Raw genomic sequence first — 19920 nt, 5'->3', positions numbered from 1 at the left:
ATCAACTCCAACGCTCACACCAACATCAGCTCCCAAGCTAACATCAACTGCAATGCCAATACTAACATCAACATCAACATCAACACCAATGTAAACACCAAAATCAAAACCTAAATCAACTCCAACATGAACACCAACATCAACTCAAATGCTAACACCAACATCAACTCCATCACTTAAACCAGCATCAACCCCAACTTAAATCAACATCAACATTAACTCCTACGCTAATACAAACATCACCACCAACACTTACACCAACATTAACACCAATGGTGACACTAACTTCAACTCCAATGCTAACACCAACATCAACATCAACACCAACGCTAATACCAACATCAAGTCCAACACCGACACCAACATCAACACCAATGCTAACACCAACTTCAACACCAACACAAATGCCAACACCAATATCAACGCGAACACCAACATCAACTCCAATGCTAACACCCACATCAACTCCAATGCGAACACCAATATCAACTCCAATGCTAACATCAATTGCAATGCCACCACTAACATCAACATCAACACCGATGTAAACACAAAAATCAACACCAACATCAACTCCAATGCTAATAGCAACACCAACATCAACATCAACACCAATGCTACCACCAACATCAACTCCAACACTTACACCAACATCAACACCAATGCTAACGCCAACATCAACTCCAACGCTCACACCAACATCAACTCCAATGTGAACACAAACAACAACTCCAATGCTAACACCAACACCAACATCAACATCAACTCCTAAGCTAATACCAACATCAACGCCAACACTTACACCAACATCAACACCAATGCTAACACCATCATCAACTCCAACGCTTACACTAACATCAACATCAACATCAACACCAACGTTAACACCAACATCAACTCCATCTCTAACATCAACATCAACATCAACATCAACACCAACGTGAACACCAACATCAACTCCAACACCAACACCAACACCAACACGAACACCAATATCAACTCCAATGCTAACATCAACACCAACATCAACATGGACACCAACAATATCTCCAATGCTAACATCAACACCAACATCAACATCAACTCCTAAGCTAATACCAACATCACCGCCAACATTTACACCAACATCAACACCAATGCTAACACCAAAATCAACTCCAATGCTAACACCAACATCAACATCAACATCAACACCAACGTTAACACCAACATCTACTCCAACGCTAACACCAACATCAACTCCAACACCTAAAACAGCATCAACTCAAATGCTAACCCCAACAAAAACTCCAACACTTAAAGCAGCATCAACTCCAACTTATATCAACATCAACTCCTATGCTAATACTAACATCACCACCAACACTTACACCAACATTAACACCAATGGTAACACTAACATCATCTCCTATACTAACACCAACATCAACGTTAACGCCAAAGCTAACACCAACATCACGTCCAACACCTACACCAACATCAACACAAATGCTAACGTCAACATCAACACCAACACAAATGCCAAGATCAATATCAACGCAAACACCAACATCAACTCCAATGCTAACACCAACATCAACTCCAATGTGAACACCAATATCAACTCCAATACAACCATCAACTGCAATGCCAACACTAACATCAACATCAACACCAATGTAAACACCAAAATCAACACCAACATCAACTCCAACATGAACACCAACATCAACTCCAACACTAACAGCTAACACCAACATCAACTCCAACACTTACAACATCAACACCAATGCTAACACCAACATCAACTCCAATGCTAACACTAACGTCAACATCAACATCAATTCCAATGCTAACACCAACATAAACATGAACATCTACACCAACGCTAACACCAACATGAACTCCAACACCTTCACCAACATCAGCATCAATGCTAACACCAACATCAACTCCAACGCTAACACCATCATCTACTCCAACATTAAAACCAACATTACCGCCAACCCAACACTGACATCAACTCCAACCCTAACGCTAACATCACCAACAACGGGAACACAATCATCAACTCCAATGCTAACACCAACATTAACTCCAACATCAACACCAACAGTAAATCCAGTGCTAACATCAACATCAACTCCAATGCAAACTCCAACGTGTACACCAACATCAATTCCAACACTAACACCAACATCAACATCAACACCAACGCGACCTCCAGTATGAACTCCAACACTAACACAAACACCAACACCAACGATAACACCAACATCAACTCCAATGCTAACACCAACATCAACTCCAATTCTAACACCAAATCAACACCAACAAGATCAACAACATCAACTCCAGTGCTAACACCAACATCAATTCCAATGCTAACACCAATGTCAACATGAACATCAATACCGATGCTAACACCAACATCGACTACAACACTTACACCAACATCAACAACAATGTTAACACCAACATCAACTCCAACACTTAAACCAGCAGCAACTCCAACTTAAATCAACATCAACATCAACTCCTACGCTAATTCCAACATCACCACCAACACTTACACCAACATTAACACCAATGGTAACACTAACATCAACTCCAATGCTAACACCAACATCAAATCCAATGCGAACACCAAGATCAACTCCAATGCTAACATCAACTGCAATGCCAACACTAACATCAACATTAACACCAATGTAAACACCAAAATCAACACCAACATCAACTCCAACATGAACACCAACATCAACTCCAACACTAACAACACCAACATCAATATCAACACCAATGCTAATGCCAACATCAACTCCAACGCTCACACCAACATCAGCTCCCAAGCTAACATCAACTGCAATGCCAATACTAACATCAACATCAACATCAACACCAATGTAAACACCAAAATCAAAACCAAAATCAACTCCAACATGAACACCAACATCAACTCAAGTGCTAACACCAACATCAACTCCATCACTTAAACCAGCATCAACCCCAACTTAAGTCAACATCAACATTAACTCCTACGCTAATACAAACATCACCACCACCACTTACACCAACATTAACACCAATGGTGACACTAACTTCAACTCCAATGCTAACACCAACATCAACATCAACACCAACGGTAATACCAACATCAAGTCCAACACCGACACCAACATCAACTCCAATGCTAACACCAACATCAACCCCAATGCGAACACCAATATCAACTCCAATGCTAACATCAATTGCAATGCCACCACTAACATCAACATCAACACCGATGTAAACACAAAAATCAACACCAACATCAACTCCAATGCTAATAGCAACACCAACATCAACATCAACACCAATGCTAACACCAACATCAACTCCAACACTTACACCAACATCAACACCAATGCTAACGCCAACATCAACTCCAACACTCACACCAACATCAACTCCAATGTGAACACAAACATCAACTCCAATGCTAACACCAACACCAACATCAACATCAACTCCTAAGCTAATACCAACATCAACTCCAACACTTACACCAACATCAACACCAATGCTAACACCATCATCAACTCCAACGCTAACACTAACATCAACATCAACATCAACACCAACGCTAACACCAACATCAACTCCATCGCTAACATCAACATCAACATCAACATCAACACCAACGTGAACACCAACATCAACTCCAACACCAACACCAACACCAACACCAATATCAACTCCAATGCTAACATCAACACCAACATCAACATGGACACCAACAACATCTCCGATGCTAACATCAACTCCAACGCTCACACCAACATCAACTCCAATGTGAACACCAACATCAACTCCAATGCTAATAGCAACACCAACATCAACATCAACTCCTAAGCTAATACCAACATCACCGCCAACACTTACACCAACATCAACACCAATGCTAACACCATCATCAACTCCAACGCTAACACCAACATCAACAACAACATCACCACTAACGCTAACACCAACATCTACTCCAACGCTAACACCAACATCAACTCCAACACCTACAACAACATCAACTCAAATGCTAACACCAACATCAACTCCAACACTTAAATCAGAATCAACTCCAACTTAAATCAACATCAACATCAACTCCTACAATAATACCAACATCACCACCAACACTTACACCAACATTAACACCAATGGTGACACTAACTTCAACTCCAATGCTAACACCAACATCAACATCAACACCAACGGTAATACCAACATCAAGTCCAACACCGACACCAACATCAACTCCAATGTGACCACCAACATCAACTCCAATGCTAACACCAACACCAACAAAAACATCAACTCCTAAGCTAATACCAACATCACCGCCAACACTTACACCAACATCAACACCAATGGTAACACCAACATCAACACCAATGCTAACACCATCATCAACTCCAACGCTAACACCAACATCAACATCAACACCAACGCTAACACCAACGTCTACTCCAACGCTAACACCAACATCAACTCCAACACCTACAACAACATCAACTCAAATGCTAACACCAACATCAACTCTAACACTTAAACCAGCGTCAACTCCAACTTAAATCAACATCAACATCAACTCCTACGCTAATACCAACATCACCACCAACACCTACACCAACATCAACACCAATGCTAACGTCAACATCAACACCAACACAAATTCTAACACCAATATCAACACGAACACCAACATCAACTCCAATGCGAACACCAATATCAACTCCAATGCTAGCATCAACTGCAATGCCAACACTAACATCAACATCAACACCAATGTAAACACCAAAATCAACACCAACATCAACTCCAACATGAACACCAACATCAACTCCAACACTAACAGCAACACCAACATCAACATCAATACCAATGCTAACGCCAAAATCAACTCCAACGCTCACACCAACATCAACTCCAACGCTAACATCAACAGCAATGCCAACACAACATCAACATCAACATCAACATCAACACCAACGCTAACACCAACATCAACTCCAACACTTACGCCAACATCAACACCAATGCTAATGCCATAATCAACTCCAATGCTCACACCAACATCAACTCCAACGCTAACATCAACTGCAATGCCAACACGAACATCAACATCAATGTAAACACCAAAATCAACATCAACATCAACTCTCTCGCTAACACCAACATAACCATCAACAACATCACCAGTGCTAACACTAACATCAACTACAACACTTACACCAACACCAACACCAATGCTAACGCCAACATCAACTCCAACGCTCACACCAACATCAACTCCAACGCTAACATCAACAGCAATGCCAACACAACATCAAAATCAACATCAACAGCAACACCAATGTAAACACCAAAATCAAAACCAACGTCAAATCCAACATGAACACCAACATCAACTCAAATGCTAACGCCAACATCAACTCTAACACTTAAATCAGCATCATCTCCAACTTAAATCAACATCAACATCAACTCCTATGCTAATACCAAAATCACCACCAACACGTACACCAACATTAACACCAATGGTAACACTAACATCAACTCCAATGCTAACACCAACATCAACTCCAACTCTAACACCAACATCAACATCAACACCAACATCAACTCCAATGCTAACACCAACATCAAGTCCAACACCTACACCAACATCCACACCAATGCCAACATCAACATCGACTCCAACACTTACACCAACATCAACACCAATGCTAACTCCCACATCAACACCAATGCTAACACCAACTCTAATGTGATCACCATCAACTCCAACATTAACAATAACGCCAACATCAACTACAACACTTACACCAACACCAACATCAATGCTAACGCCAACATCAACTCCAACGCTCACACCAACATCAACTCCAACGCTAACATCAATAGCAATGCCAACACAACATCAAAATCAACATCAACATCAATGTAAACACCAAAATCAAAACCAACATCAACTCCAACATGAACACCAACATCAACTCTAACACTTAAATCAGCATCATCTCCAACTTAAATCAACATCGACATCAACTCCTATGCTAATACCAAAATCACCACCAACACGTACACCAACATTAACACCAATGGTAACACTAACATCAACTCCAATGCTAACACCAACATCAACTACAACACTTACACCAACATCAACACCAATGCTAACGCCAACATCAACACCAACACAAATGCTAACATCAATATCAACGCAAACACCAACATCAGCTTCAATGCTAACACCAACATCAACTCCAATGCAAACACCAATATCAACTCCAATGCTAGCATCAACTGCAATGCCAACACTAACATCAACATCAACATCAACATCAATGTAAACACCAAAATCAACACCAACATCAACTCCAACATGAACACCAACATCACCTCCAACACTAACAGCAACACCAACATCAACAGCCACACCAATGCTAACGCCAACATCAACTAAAACGCTCACACCAACATCAACTCCATCACTTAAACCAGCATCAATACCAACTTAAATCAACATCAACATCAACTCCTACGCTAATACCAACATCACCACCAACACTTACACCAACATTAACACTAATGGTGACACTAACATCAACTCCAATGCTAACACCTACACCAACATCAACACCAATGCTAACATCAACATCAACACCAACACTAATGCCAACACCAATACCAACGCAAACACCAACATCAACTCCAATGCTAACACCAACATCAACTCCAATGCGAACACCAATATCAACTCCAATGCTAGCATCAACTGCAATGCCAACACTAACATCAACATCAACATCAACATCAATGTAAACAACAAAATCAACACCAACATCAACTCCAACATGAACACCAACATCACCTCCAACACTAACAGCAACACCAACATCAACATCCACACCAATGCTAACGCCAACATCAACTAAAACGCTCACACCAACATCAACTCCATCACTTAAACCAGCATCAACACCAACTTAAATCAACATCAACATCAACTCCTACGCTAATACCAACATCACCACCAACACTTACACCAACATTAACACCAATGGTGATACTAACATCAACTCCAATGCTAACACCAACATCAACATCAACACCAACGCTAACACCAACCTCAAGTCCAACACCTACACCAACATCAACACCAATGCTAACATCAACATCAACACCAACACTAATGCCAACACCAATACCAACGCAAACACCAACATCAACTCCAATGCTAACACCAACATCAACTCCAATATCAACTCCAATGCTAACATCAACTGCAATGCCAACACTAACATCAACATCAACACCAATGTAAACACCAAAATCAACACCAACATCAACTCCAACATGAGCACAAACATCAACTCCAACACTAACAGCAGCACCAACATCAACATCAACCCCAATGCTAACACGAGCATCAACTCCAACACTTACACCAACATCAACACCAATGCTAACACCAACATCAACTCCAATGTTAGCACTAACATCAACATCAACTCCAATGCCACCACCAACATCAACATGAAAATCAACACCAACATCAACTCCAACACCTCCACCAACATCAACACCAATGCTAACACCAACATCAACTCCAACGCTAACACCAACATCAACATCGACATCAACACCAACGCTAACACCAACATCAACTCCATTGCTAACACCAACATCAACACCAACACCAACACGAACACCAATATCAACTCCAATGCTAACATCAATACCAACATCAACATGAACACCAACATCAACTCCGATGCTAACATCAACACCAACACCAACATCAACACCAATGCGAACACCAGCATCAACTCCAACATTTACACCAACATCACTCCAATGCTAACACCAACATGATCAACAACAGCAACTCCAGTGCTAACACCAACATCAATTCAAATGCGAACACCGATGTCAACATGAACATCAATACCAATGCTAACACCAACATCAACTACAACACTTACACCAACATCAACAGCAATGCTAATGCCAACATCAACTCCAATGCTCACACCAACATCAACTCCAACTCTAACATCAACTGCAATGACAACACTAACATCAACATCAACATCAACACCAATATAAATACCAAAATCAAAACCAACATCAACTCCAATGCTAACACCAACATCACCATCAACAGCAACATCAATGCTAACACCAACATCAACTCCAACGCTAACACCAACATCATCACCAATGCTAACACCAACATCAACACCAACGCTAACACCAACATCAACTCCATCGCTAACACCAACATCAACATCAGCACCAATGTGAACACCAACTCCAACACCAACACGAACACCAATATCAACTCCAATGCTAACATCAACATCAACATGAACACCAACATCAACTCTGATGCTAACATCAACACCAACACCAACATCAACACCAATGCTAACGCCAACATCAACTCCAACGCGAACCCCAACATCAACTCCAACAATAATACAAGCACCAACACAAAGATAACACCAACATCAATTCCAATTCTAACACCAACATCAACTCCAATTCTAACACCAACATCAACTCCAATTCTAACACCAACATCAACACCAACATGAACACCGACATCAACTCCAACACTAACACCAACACCACCACGATTACCAATATCTACTCCAATGCTAACGCCAACATCAACTCTAATACGAACACCAACATCAACTCCAACACTAACACCAACACCAACACCAACGCAAATGCCAACACCAACTCCAGTGCTAACACCAACATCAATTCCAACGCAATCACCAACATCAACATCAACATCAACACCAATGCGAACACCAGCATCAACTCCAACATTTACACCAACATCACTCCAATGCTAACACCAACACGATCAACATCAACTCCAGTGCTAACACCAACATCAATTCCAATGCTAACACCGATGTCAACATGAACATCAATACCAAATCTAACACCAACATCAGCTACAACACTTACACCAACATCAACACCAATGCTAATGCCAACACCAACACCAACGCAAACACTAACATCACCTCCGATGCTAACACCAACATCAGCATCAACACCAACGCGAACACCAGCATCAACTCCAACACTAATACAAATACCACCACCAACGCTAACACCAACATCAACTCCATCGCTAACACCAATATCAACATCAGCACCAATGCGAACACCAACTCCAACACCAACACGAACACCAATATCAACTCCAATGCTAACATCAACATCAACATCAACATGAACACCAACATCAACTCTGATGCTAACATCAACACCAACACCAACATCCACACCAATGCTAACGCCAACATCAACTCCAACGCGAACCCCAACATCAACTCCAACAATAATACAAGCACCAACACAAAGATAACACCAACATCAACTCCAATTCTAACACCAACATCAACTCCAATTCTAACACCAACATCAACACCAACATCAACTCCAACACTAACACCAACACCACCGCGATTACCAATATCTACTCCAATGCTAACGCCAACATCAACTCTAATACGAACACCAACATCAACTCCAACACTAACACCAACACCAACGCAAATGCCAACACCAACTCCAGTGCTGACACCAACATCAATTCCAACGCAATCACCAACATCAACATCAACATCAACACCAACGTGAACACCAACATCAACTCCAACACTAACACCAACACCACCGCGATTACCAATACCTACTCCAATGCCAACGCCAACATCAACTCCAATACGAACACCAACATCATCTCCAACTCTAACACCAACACCAACACCAACGCAAATGCCAACACCAACTCCAGTGCTAACACCAACGTCAATTCCAACGCAATCACCAACATCAACACCAACATCACCACCAAAACTTACACCAACATCAACACCAATGGTAATATCAACATCAACTCCAATGCTAACACCAACATCAACATCAACATCAACACCAACGCTAACACCAACATCAACTCCAACATGAACACCAACATCAACTCAAATGCTAACGCCAACATCAACTCTAACACTTAAATCAGCATCATCTCCAACTTAAATCAACATCAACTCCTATGCAAATAACAAAATCACCACCAACACGTACTCCAACATTAACACCAATGGTAACACTAACATCAACTCCAATGCTAACGCCAACATCAACTCCAACGCTAACACCAACACCAACTCCAATGTGATCACCAACAGCAACTCCAACATTAACAATAACACCAACATCAACATCAACTCCTACGCTAATACCAACATCACCAACAACACTAACACCAACATCATCTCCAGTGCTAACTCCAACATCAATTCCAATGCTAACACCAACATCGACATCAACTCCAGTGCGAAAACCAGCATCAACTCCAAAACTAACACAAATACCACCATCAACGATAATACCAACTTCAACTCCAACTCTAACATCAACTGCAATGACAACACTAACATCAACATCAACATCAATGTAAACACCAAAATCAACACCAACATCAACTCCAACGCTAACACCAACATAACCATCAACATCAACTCCAATGCTAACACCAACATCAACTACAACACTTACACCAACATCAACACCAATGCTAACGCCAACATCAACTCCAACGCTCACACCAACATCAACTCCAATGTGAACACCAACAACAACTCCAATGCTAACACCAACACCAACATCAACATCAATTCCTAAGCTAATACCAACATCACCGCCAACACTTACAACAACATCAACACCAATGGTAACACCCAACATCAACTCCAATGCTAACACCATCATCAACTCCAATACTAACACCAACATCAACATCAATACCAACGCCAACACCAACATCTACTCCAACGCTAACACCAACATCAACTCCAACACCTACAACAACATCAACAACAATGCTAACACCAACATCAACTCCAACACTTAAACCAGCAGCAACTCCAACTTAAATCAACATCAACATCAACTCCTACGCTAATTCCAACATCACCACCAACACTTACACCAACGTTAACACCAATGGTAACACTAACATCAACTCCAATGCTAACACCAACATCAACTCCAATGCGAACACCAAGATCAACTCCAATGCTAACATCAACTGCAATGCCAACACTAACATCAACATCAACACCAATGTAAACACCAAAATCAACACCAACATCAACTCCAACATGAACACCAACATCAACTCCAACACTAACAGCAACACCAACATCAACATCAACACCAACACCAATGCTAACACCAACATCAACTCCAATTCTAACACCAACATCAACACCAACAAGATCAACAACATCAACTCCAGTGCTAACACCAACATCAATTCCAATGCTAACACCAATGTCAACATGAACATCAATACCGATGCTAACACCAACATCGACTACAACACTTACACCAACATCAACAACAATGTTAACACCAACATCAACTCCAACACTTAAACCAGCAGCAACTCCAACTTAAATCAACATCAACATCAACTCCTACGCTAATTCCAACATCACCACCAACACTTACACCAACATTAACACCAATGGTAACACTAACATCAACTCCAATGCTAACACCAACATCAACTCCAATGCGAACACCAACATCAACTCCAATGCTAACATCAACTGCAATGCCAACACTAACATCAACATCAACACCAATGTAAACACCAAAATCAACACCAACATCAACTCCAACATGAACACCAACATCAACTCCAACACTAACAACAACACCAACATCAATATCAACACCAATGCTAACACCAACATCAACTCCAACGCTCACACCAACATCAGCTCCCAAGCTAACATCAACTGCAATGCCAATACTAACATCAACATCAACATCAACACCAATGTAAACACCAAAATCAAAACCTAAATCAACTCCAACATGAACACCAACATCAACTCAAATGCTAACACCAACATCAACTCCATCACTTAAACCAGCATCAACCCCAACTTAAATCAACATCAACATTAACTCCTACGCTAATACAAACATCACCACCAACACTTACACCAACATTAACACCAATGGTGACACTAACTTCAACTCCAATGCTAACACCAACATCAACATCAACACCAACGCTAATACCAACATCAAGTCCAACACCGACACCAACATCAACACCAATGCTAACACCAACTTCAACACCAACACAAATGCCAACACCAATATCAACGCGAACACCAACATCAACTCCAATGCTAACACCCACATCAACTCCAATGCGAACACCAATATCAACTCCAATGCTAACATCAATTGCAATGCCACCACTAACATCAACATCAACACCGATGTAAACACAAAAATCAACACCAACATCAACTCCAATGCTAATAGCAACACCAACATCAACATCAACACCAATGCTACCACCAACATCAACTCCAACACTTACACCAACATCAACACCAATGCTAACGCCAACATCAACTCCAACGCTCACACCAACATCAACTCCAATGTGAACACAAACAACAACTCCAATGCTAACACCAACACCAACATCAACATCAACTCCTAAGCTAATACCAACATCAACGCCAACACTTACACCAACATCAACACCAATGCTAACACCATCATCAACTCCAACGCTTACACTAACATCAACATCAACATCAACACCAACGTTAACACCAACATCAACTCCATCTCTAACATCAACATCAACATCAACATCAACACCAACGTGAACACCAACATCAACTCCAACACCAACACCAACACCAACACGAACACCAATATCAACTCCAATGCTAACATCAACACCAACATCAACATGGACACCAACAATATCTCCAATGCTAACATCAACACCAACATCAACATCAACTCCTAAGCTAATACCAACATCACCGCCAACATTTACACCAACATCAACACCAATGGTAACACCAAAATCAACTCCAGTGCTAACACCAACATCAACATCAACATCAACACCAACGTTAACACCAACATCTACTCCAACGCTAACACCAACATCAACTCCAACACCTAAAACAGCATCAACTCAAATGCTAACCCCAACAAAAACTCCAACACTTAAAGCAGCATCAACTCCAACTTATATCAACATCAACTCCTATGCTAATACTAACATCACCACCAACACTTACACCAACATTAACACCAATGGTAACACTAACATCATCTCCTATACTAACACCAACATCAACGTTAACGCCAAAGCTAACACCAACATCACGTCCAACACCTACACCAACATCAACACAAATGCTAACGTCAACATCAACACCAACACAAATGCCAAGATCAATATCAACGCAAACACCAACATCAACTCCAATGCTAACACCAACATCAACTCCAATGTGAACACCAATATCAACTCCAATACAACCATCAACTGCAATGCCAACACTAACATCAACATCAACACCAATGTAAACACCAAAATCAACACCAACATCAACTCCAACATGAACACCAACATCAACTCCAACACTAACAGCTAACACCAACATCAACTCCAACACTTACAACATCAACACCAATGCTAACACCAACATCAACTCCAATGCTAACACTAACGTCAACATCAACATCAATTCCAATGCTAACACCAACATAAACATGAACATCTACACCAACGCTAACACCAACATGAACTCCAACACCTTCACCAACATCAGCATCAATGCTAACACCAACATCAACTCCAACGCTAACACCATCATCTACTCCAACATTAAAACCAACATTACCGCCAACCCAACACTGACATCAACTCCAACCCTAACGCTAACATCACCAACAACGGGAACACAATCATCAACTCCAATGCTAACACCAACATTAACTCCAACATCAACACCAACAGTAAATCCAGTGCTAACATCAACATCAACTCCAATGCAAACTCCAACGTGTACACCAACATCAATTCCAACACTAACACCAACATCAACATCAACACCAACGCGACCTCCAGTATGAACTCCAACACTAACACAAACACCAACACCAACGATAACACCAACATCAACTCCAATGCTAACACCAACATCAACTCCAATTCTAACACCAAATCAACACCAACAAGATCAACAACATCAACTCCAGTGCTAACACCAACATCAATTCCAATGCTAACACCAATGTCAACATGAACATCAATACCGATGCTAACACCAACATCGACTACAACACTTACACCAACATCAACAACAATGTTAACACCAACATCAACTCCAACACTTAAACCAGCAGCAACTCCAACTTAAATCAACATCAACATCAACTCCTACGCTAATTCCAACATCACCACCAACACTTACACCAACATTAACACCAATGGTAACACTAACATCAACTCCAATGCTAACACCAACATCAACTCCAATGCGAACACCAAGATCAACTCCAATGCTAACATCAACTGCAATGCCAACACTAACATCAACATTAACACCAATGTAAACACCAAAATCAACACCAACATCAACTCCAACATGAACACCAACATCAACTCCAACACTAACAACACCAACATCAATATCAACACCAATGCTAATGCCAACATCAACTCCAACGCTCACACCAACATCAGCTCCCAAGCTAACATCAACTGCAATGCCAATACTAACATCAACATCAACATCAACACCAATGTAAACACCAAAATCAAAACCAAAATCAACTCCAACATGAACACCAACATCAACTCAAGTGCTAACACCAACATCAACTCCATCACTTAAACCAGCATCAACCCCAACTTAAGTCAACATCAACATTAACTCCTACGCTAATACAAACATCACCACCACCACTTACACCAACATTAACACCAATGGTGACACTAACTTCAACTCCAATGCTAACACCAACATCAACATCAACACCAACGGTAATACCAACATCAAGTCCAACACCGACACCAACATCAACTCCAATGCTAACACCAACATCAACCCCAATGCGAACACCAATATCAACTCCAATGCTAACATCAATTGCAATGCCACCACTAACATCAACATCAACACCGATGTAAACACAAAAATCAACACCAACATCAACTCCAATGCTAATAGCAACACCAACATCAACATCAACACCAATGCTAACACCAACATCAACTCCAACACTTACACCAACATCAACACCAATGCTAACGCCAACATCAACTCCAACGCTCACACCAACATCAACTCCAATGTGAACACAAACATCAACTCCAATGCTAACACCAACACCAACATCAACATCAACTCCTAAGCTAATACCAACATCAACGCCAACACTTACACCAACATCAACACCAATGCTAACACCATCATCAACTCCAACGCTAACACTAACATCAACATCAACATCAACACCAACGCTAACACCAACATCAACTCCATCGCTAACATCAACATCAACATCAACATCAACACCAACGTGAACACCAACATCAACTCCAACACCAACACCAACACCAACACCAATATCAACTCCAATGCTAACATCAACACCAACATCAACATGGACACCAACAACATCTCCGATGCTAACATCAACTCCAACGCTCACACCAACATCAACTCCAATGTGAACACCAACATCAACTCCAATGCTAATAGCAACACCAACATCAACATCAACTCCTAAGCTAATACCAACATCACCGCCAACACTTACACCAACATCAACACCAATGCTAACACCATCATCAACTCCAACGCTAACACTAACATCAACATCAACATCACCACTAACGCTAACACCAACATCTACTCCAACGCTAACACCAACATCAACTCCAACACCAACACCAACACCAACACCAATATCAACTCCAATGCTAACATCAACACCAACATCAACATGGACACCAACAACATCTCCGATGCTAACATCAACTCCAACGCTCACACCAACATCAACTCCAATGTGAACACCAACATCAACTCCAATGCTAATAGCAACACCAACATCAACATCAACTCCTAAGCTAATACCAACATCACCGCCAACACTTACACCAACATCAACACCAATGCTAACACCATCATCAACTCCAACGCTAACACTAACATCAACATCAACATCACCACTAACGCTAACACCAACATCTACTCCAACGCTAACACCAACATCAACTCCAACACCTACAACAACATCAACTCAAATGCTAACACCAACATCAACTCCAACACTTAAATCAGAATCAACTCCAACTTAAATCAACATCAACATCAACTCCTACAATAATACCAACATCACCACCAACACTTACACCAACATTAACACCAATGGTGACACTAACTTCAACTCCAATGCTAACACCAACATCAACATCAACACCAACGCTAATACCAACATCAAGTCCAAAACCGACACCAACATCAACACCAATGCTAACGCCAACTTCAACACCAACACAAATGCCAACACCAATATCAACACGAACACCAACATCAACTCCAATGCGAACACCAATATCAACTCCAATGCTAACATCAATTACAATGCCAACATCAATTGCAATGCCACCACTAACATCAACATCAACACCGATGTAAACACAAAAATCAACACCAACATCAACTCCAACGCTAATAGCAACACCAACATCAACATCAACACCAATGCTACCACCAACATCAACTCCAACACTTACACCAACATCAACACCAATGCTAACACCAACATCAATTCCAACATTAACACCAACACCAACACCAATGCAAGCGCCAACACCAACTCCAGTGCTAACACCAACATCAATTCCAACGCAATCACCAACATCAACATCAACATCAACACCAATGCGAACACCAGCATCAACTCCAACATTTACACCAACATCACTCCAATGCTAACACCAACATGATCAACAACATCAACTCCAGTGCTAACACCAACATCAATTCCAATGCTAACACCAATGTCAACATGAACATCAATACCGATGCTAACACCAACATCGACTACAATACTTACACCAACATCAACAACAATGCTAACACCAACATCAACTCCAACACTTAAACCAGCAGCAACTCCAACTTAAATCAACATCAACATCAACTCCTACGCTAATTCCAACATCACCACCAACACTTACACCAACATTAACACCAATGGTAACACTAACATCAACTCCAATGCTAACACCAACATCAAATCCAATGCGAACACCAAGATCAACTCCAATGCTAACATCAACTGCAATGCCAACACTAACATCAACATCAACACCAATGTAAACACCAAAATCAACACCAACATCAACTCCAACATGAACACCAACATCAACTCCAACACTAACAACAACACCAACATCAATATCAACACCAATGCTAACGCCAACATCAACTCCAACGCTCACACCAACATCAGCTCCCACGCTAACATCAACTGCAATGCCAATACTAACATCAACATCAACATCAACACCAATGTGAACACCAAAATCAAAACCAAAACCAACTCCAACATGAACACCAACATCAACTCAAATGCTAACACCAACATCAACTCCATCACTTAAACCAGCATCAACCCCAACTTAAATCAACATCAACATTAACTTCTACGCTAATACCAACACCACCACCAACACGTACACCAACATTAACACCAATGGTGACACTAACTTCAATTCCAATGCTAACACCAACATCAACATCAACACCAACGCTAATACCAACATCAAGTCCAACACCGACACCAACATCAACTCCAATGCTAACACCAATATCAACTCCAATGCTAACATCAATTGCAATGCCACCACTAACATCAACATCAACACCGATGTAAACACAAAAATCAACACCAACATCAACTCCAACGCTAATAGCAACACCAACATCAACATCAACACCAATGCTACCACCAACATCAACTCCAACACTTACACCAACATCAACTCCAATGCTCACACCAACATCAACTCCAACGCTCACACCAACATCAACTCCAATGTGAACACAAACATCAACTCCAATGCTAACACCAACACCAACATCAATATCAACTCCTAAGCTAATACCAACATCACCGCCAACACTTACACCAACATCAACTCCAACGCTAACACTAACATCAACATCAACATCACCACTAACGCTAACACCAACATCTACTCCAACGCTAACACCAACATCAACTCCAACACCTACAACAACATCAACTCAAATGCTAACACCAAAATCAACTCCAACACTTAAATCAGAATCAACTCCAACTTAAATCAACATCAACATCAACTCCTACAATAATACCAACATCACCACCAACATTTACACCAACATTAACATCAATGGTGACACTAACATCAACTCTAATGCTAACACCAACATCAACATCAACACCAACGCTAATACCAACATCAAGTCCAACACCGACACCAACATCAACACCAATGCTAACGCCAACCTCAACACCAACACAAATGCCAACACCAACACCAACGTGAACACCAACATCAACTCCAATGCTAACACCAACATCAACTCCAATGCGAACACCAATATCAACTCCAATGCTAACATCAATTGCATGCCACCACTAACATCAACATCAACACCGATGTAAACACAAAAATCAACACCAACATCAACTCCAACGCTAATAGCAACACCAACATCAACATCAACACCAATGCTACCACCAACATCAACTCCAACACTTACACCAACATCAACTCCAATGCTCACACCAACATCAACTCCAATGTGAACACAAACATCAACTCCAATGCTAACACCAACACCAACATCAATATCAACTCCTAAGCTAATACCAACATCACCGCCAACACTTACACCAACATCAACACCAATGCTAACACCATCATCAACTCCAATGCTAACACTAACATCAACATCAACATCACCACTAACGCTAACACCAACATCTACTCCAACACTTAAACCAGAATCAACTCCAACTTAAGTCAACATCAACATTAACTCCTACGCTAATACAAACATCACCACCACCACTTACACCAACATTAACACCAATGGTGACACTAACTTCAACTCCAATGCTAACACCAACATCAACATCAACACCAACGGTAATACCAACATCAAGTCCAACACCGACACCAACATCAACTCCAATGCTAACACCAACATCAACTCCAATGCGAACACCAATATCAACTCCAATGCTAACATCAATTGCAATGCCACCACTAACATCAACATCAACACCGATGTAAACACAAAAATCAACACCAACATCAACTCCAATGCTAATAGCAACACCAACATCAACATCAACACCATTCCTACCATAAACATCAACTCCAACACTTACACCAACATCAACACCAATGCTAACGCCAACATCAACTCCAACGCTCACACCAACATCAACTCCAATGTGAACACAAACATCAACTCCAATGCTAACACCAACACCAACATCAACATCAACTCCTAAGCTAATACCAACATCAACGCCAACACTTACACCAACATCAACACCAATGCTAACACCATCATCAACTCCAACGCTAACACTAACATCAACATCAACATCAACACCAACGCTAACACCAACATCAACTCCATCGCTAACATCAACATCAACATCAACATCAACACCAACGTGAACACCAACATCAACTCCAACACCAACACCAACACCAACACCAACACCAACACCAATATCAACTCCAATGCTAACATCAACTCCAACGCTCACACCAACATCAACTCCAATGTGAACACCAACATCAACTCCAATGCTAATAGCAACACCAACATCAACATCAACTCCTAAGCTAATACCAACATCACCGCCAACACTTACACCAACATCAACACCAATGCTAACACCATCATCAACTCCAACGCTAACACTAACATCAACATCAAC

This window comes from Hemiscyllium ocellatum, chromosome 20 (genome assembly GCF_020745735.1).
Source record: "Hemiscyllium ocellatum isolate sHemOce1 chromosome 20, sHemOce1.pat.X.cur, whole genome shotgun sequence".
NCBI lineage: Eukaryota > Metazoa > Chordata > Chondrichthyes > Orectolobiformes > Hemiscylliidae > Hemiscyllium > Hemiscyllium ocellatum.
Note: the sequence above shows the minus strand (reverse complement) of the source record.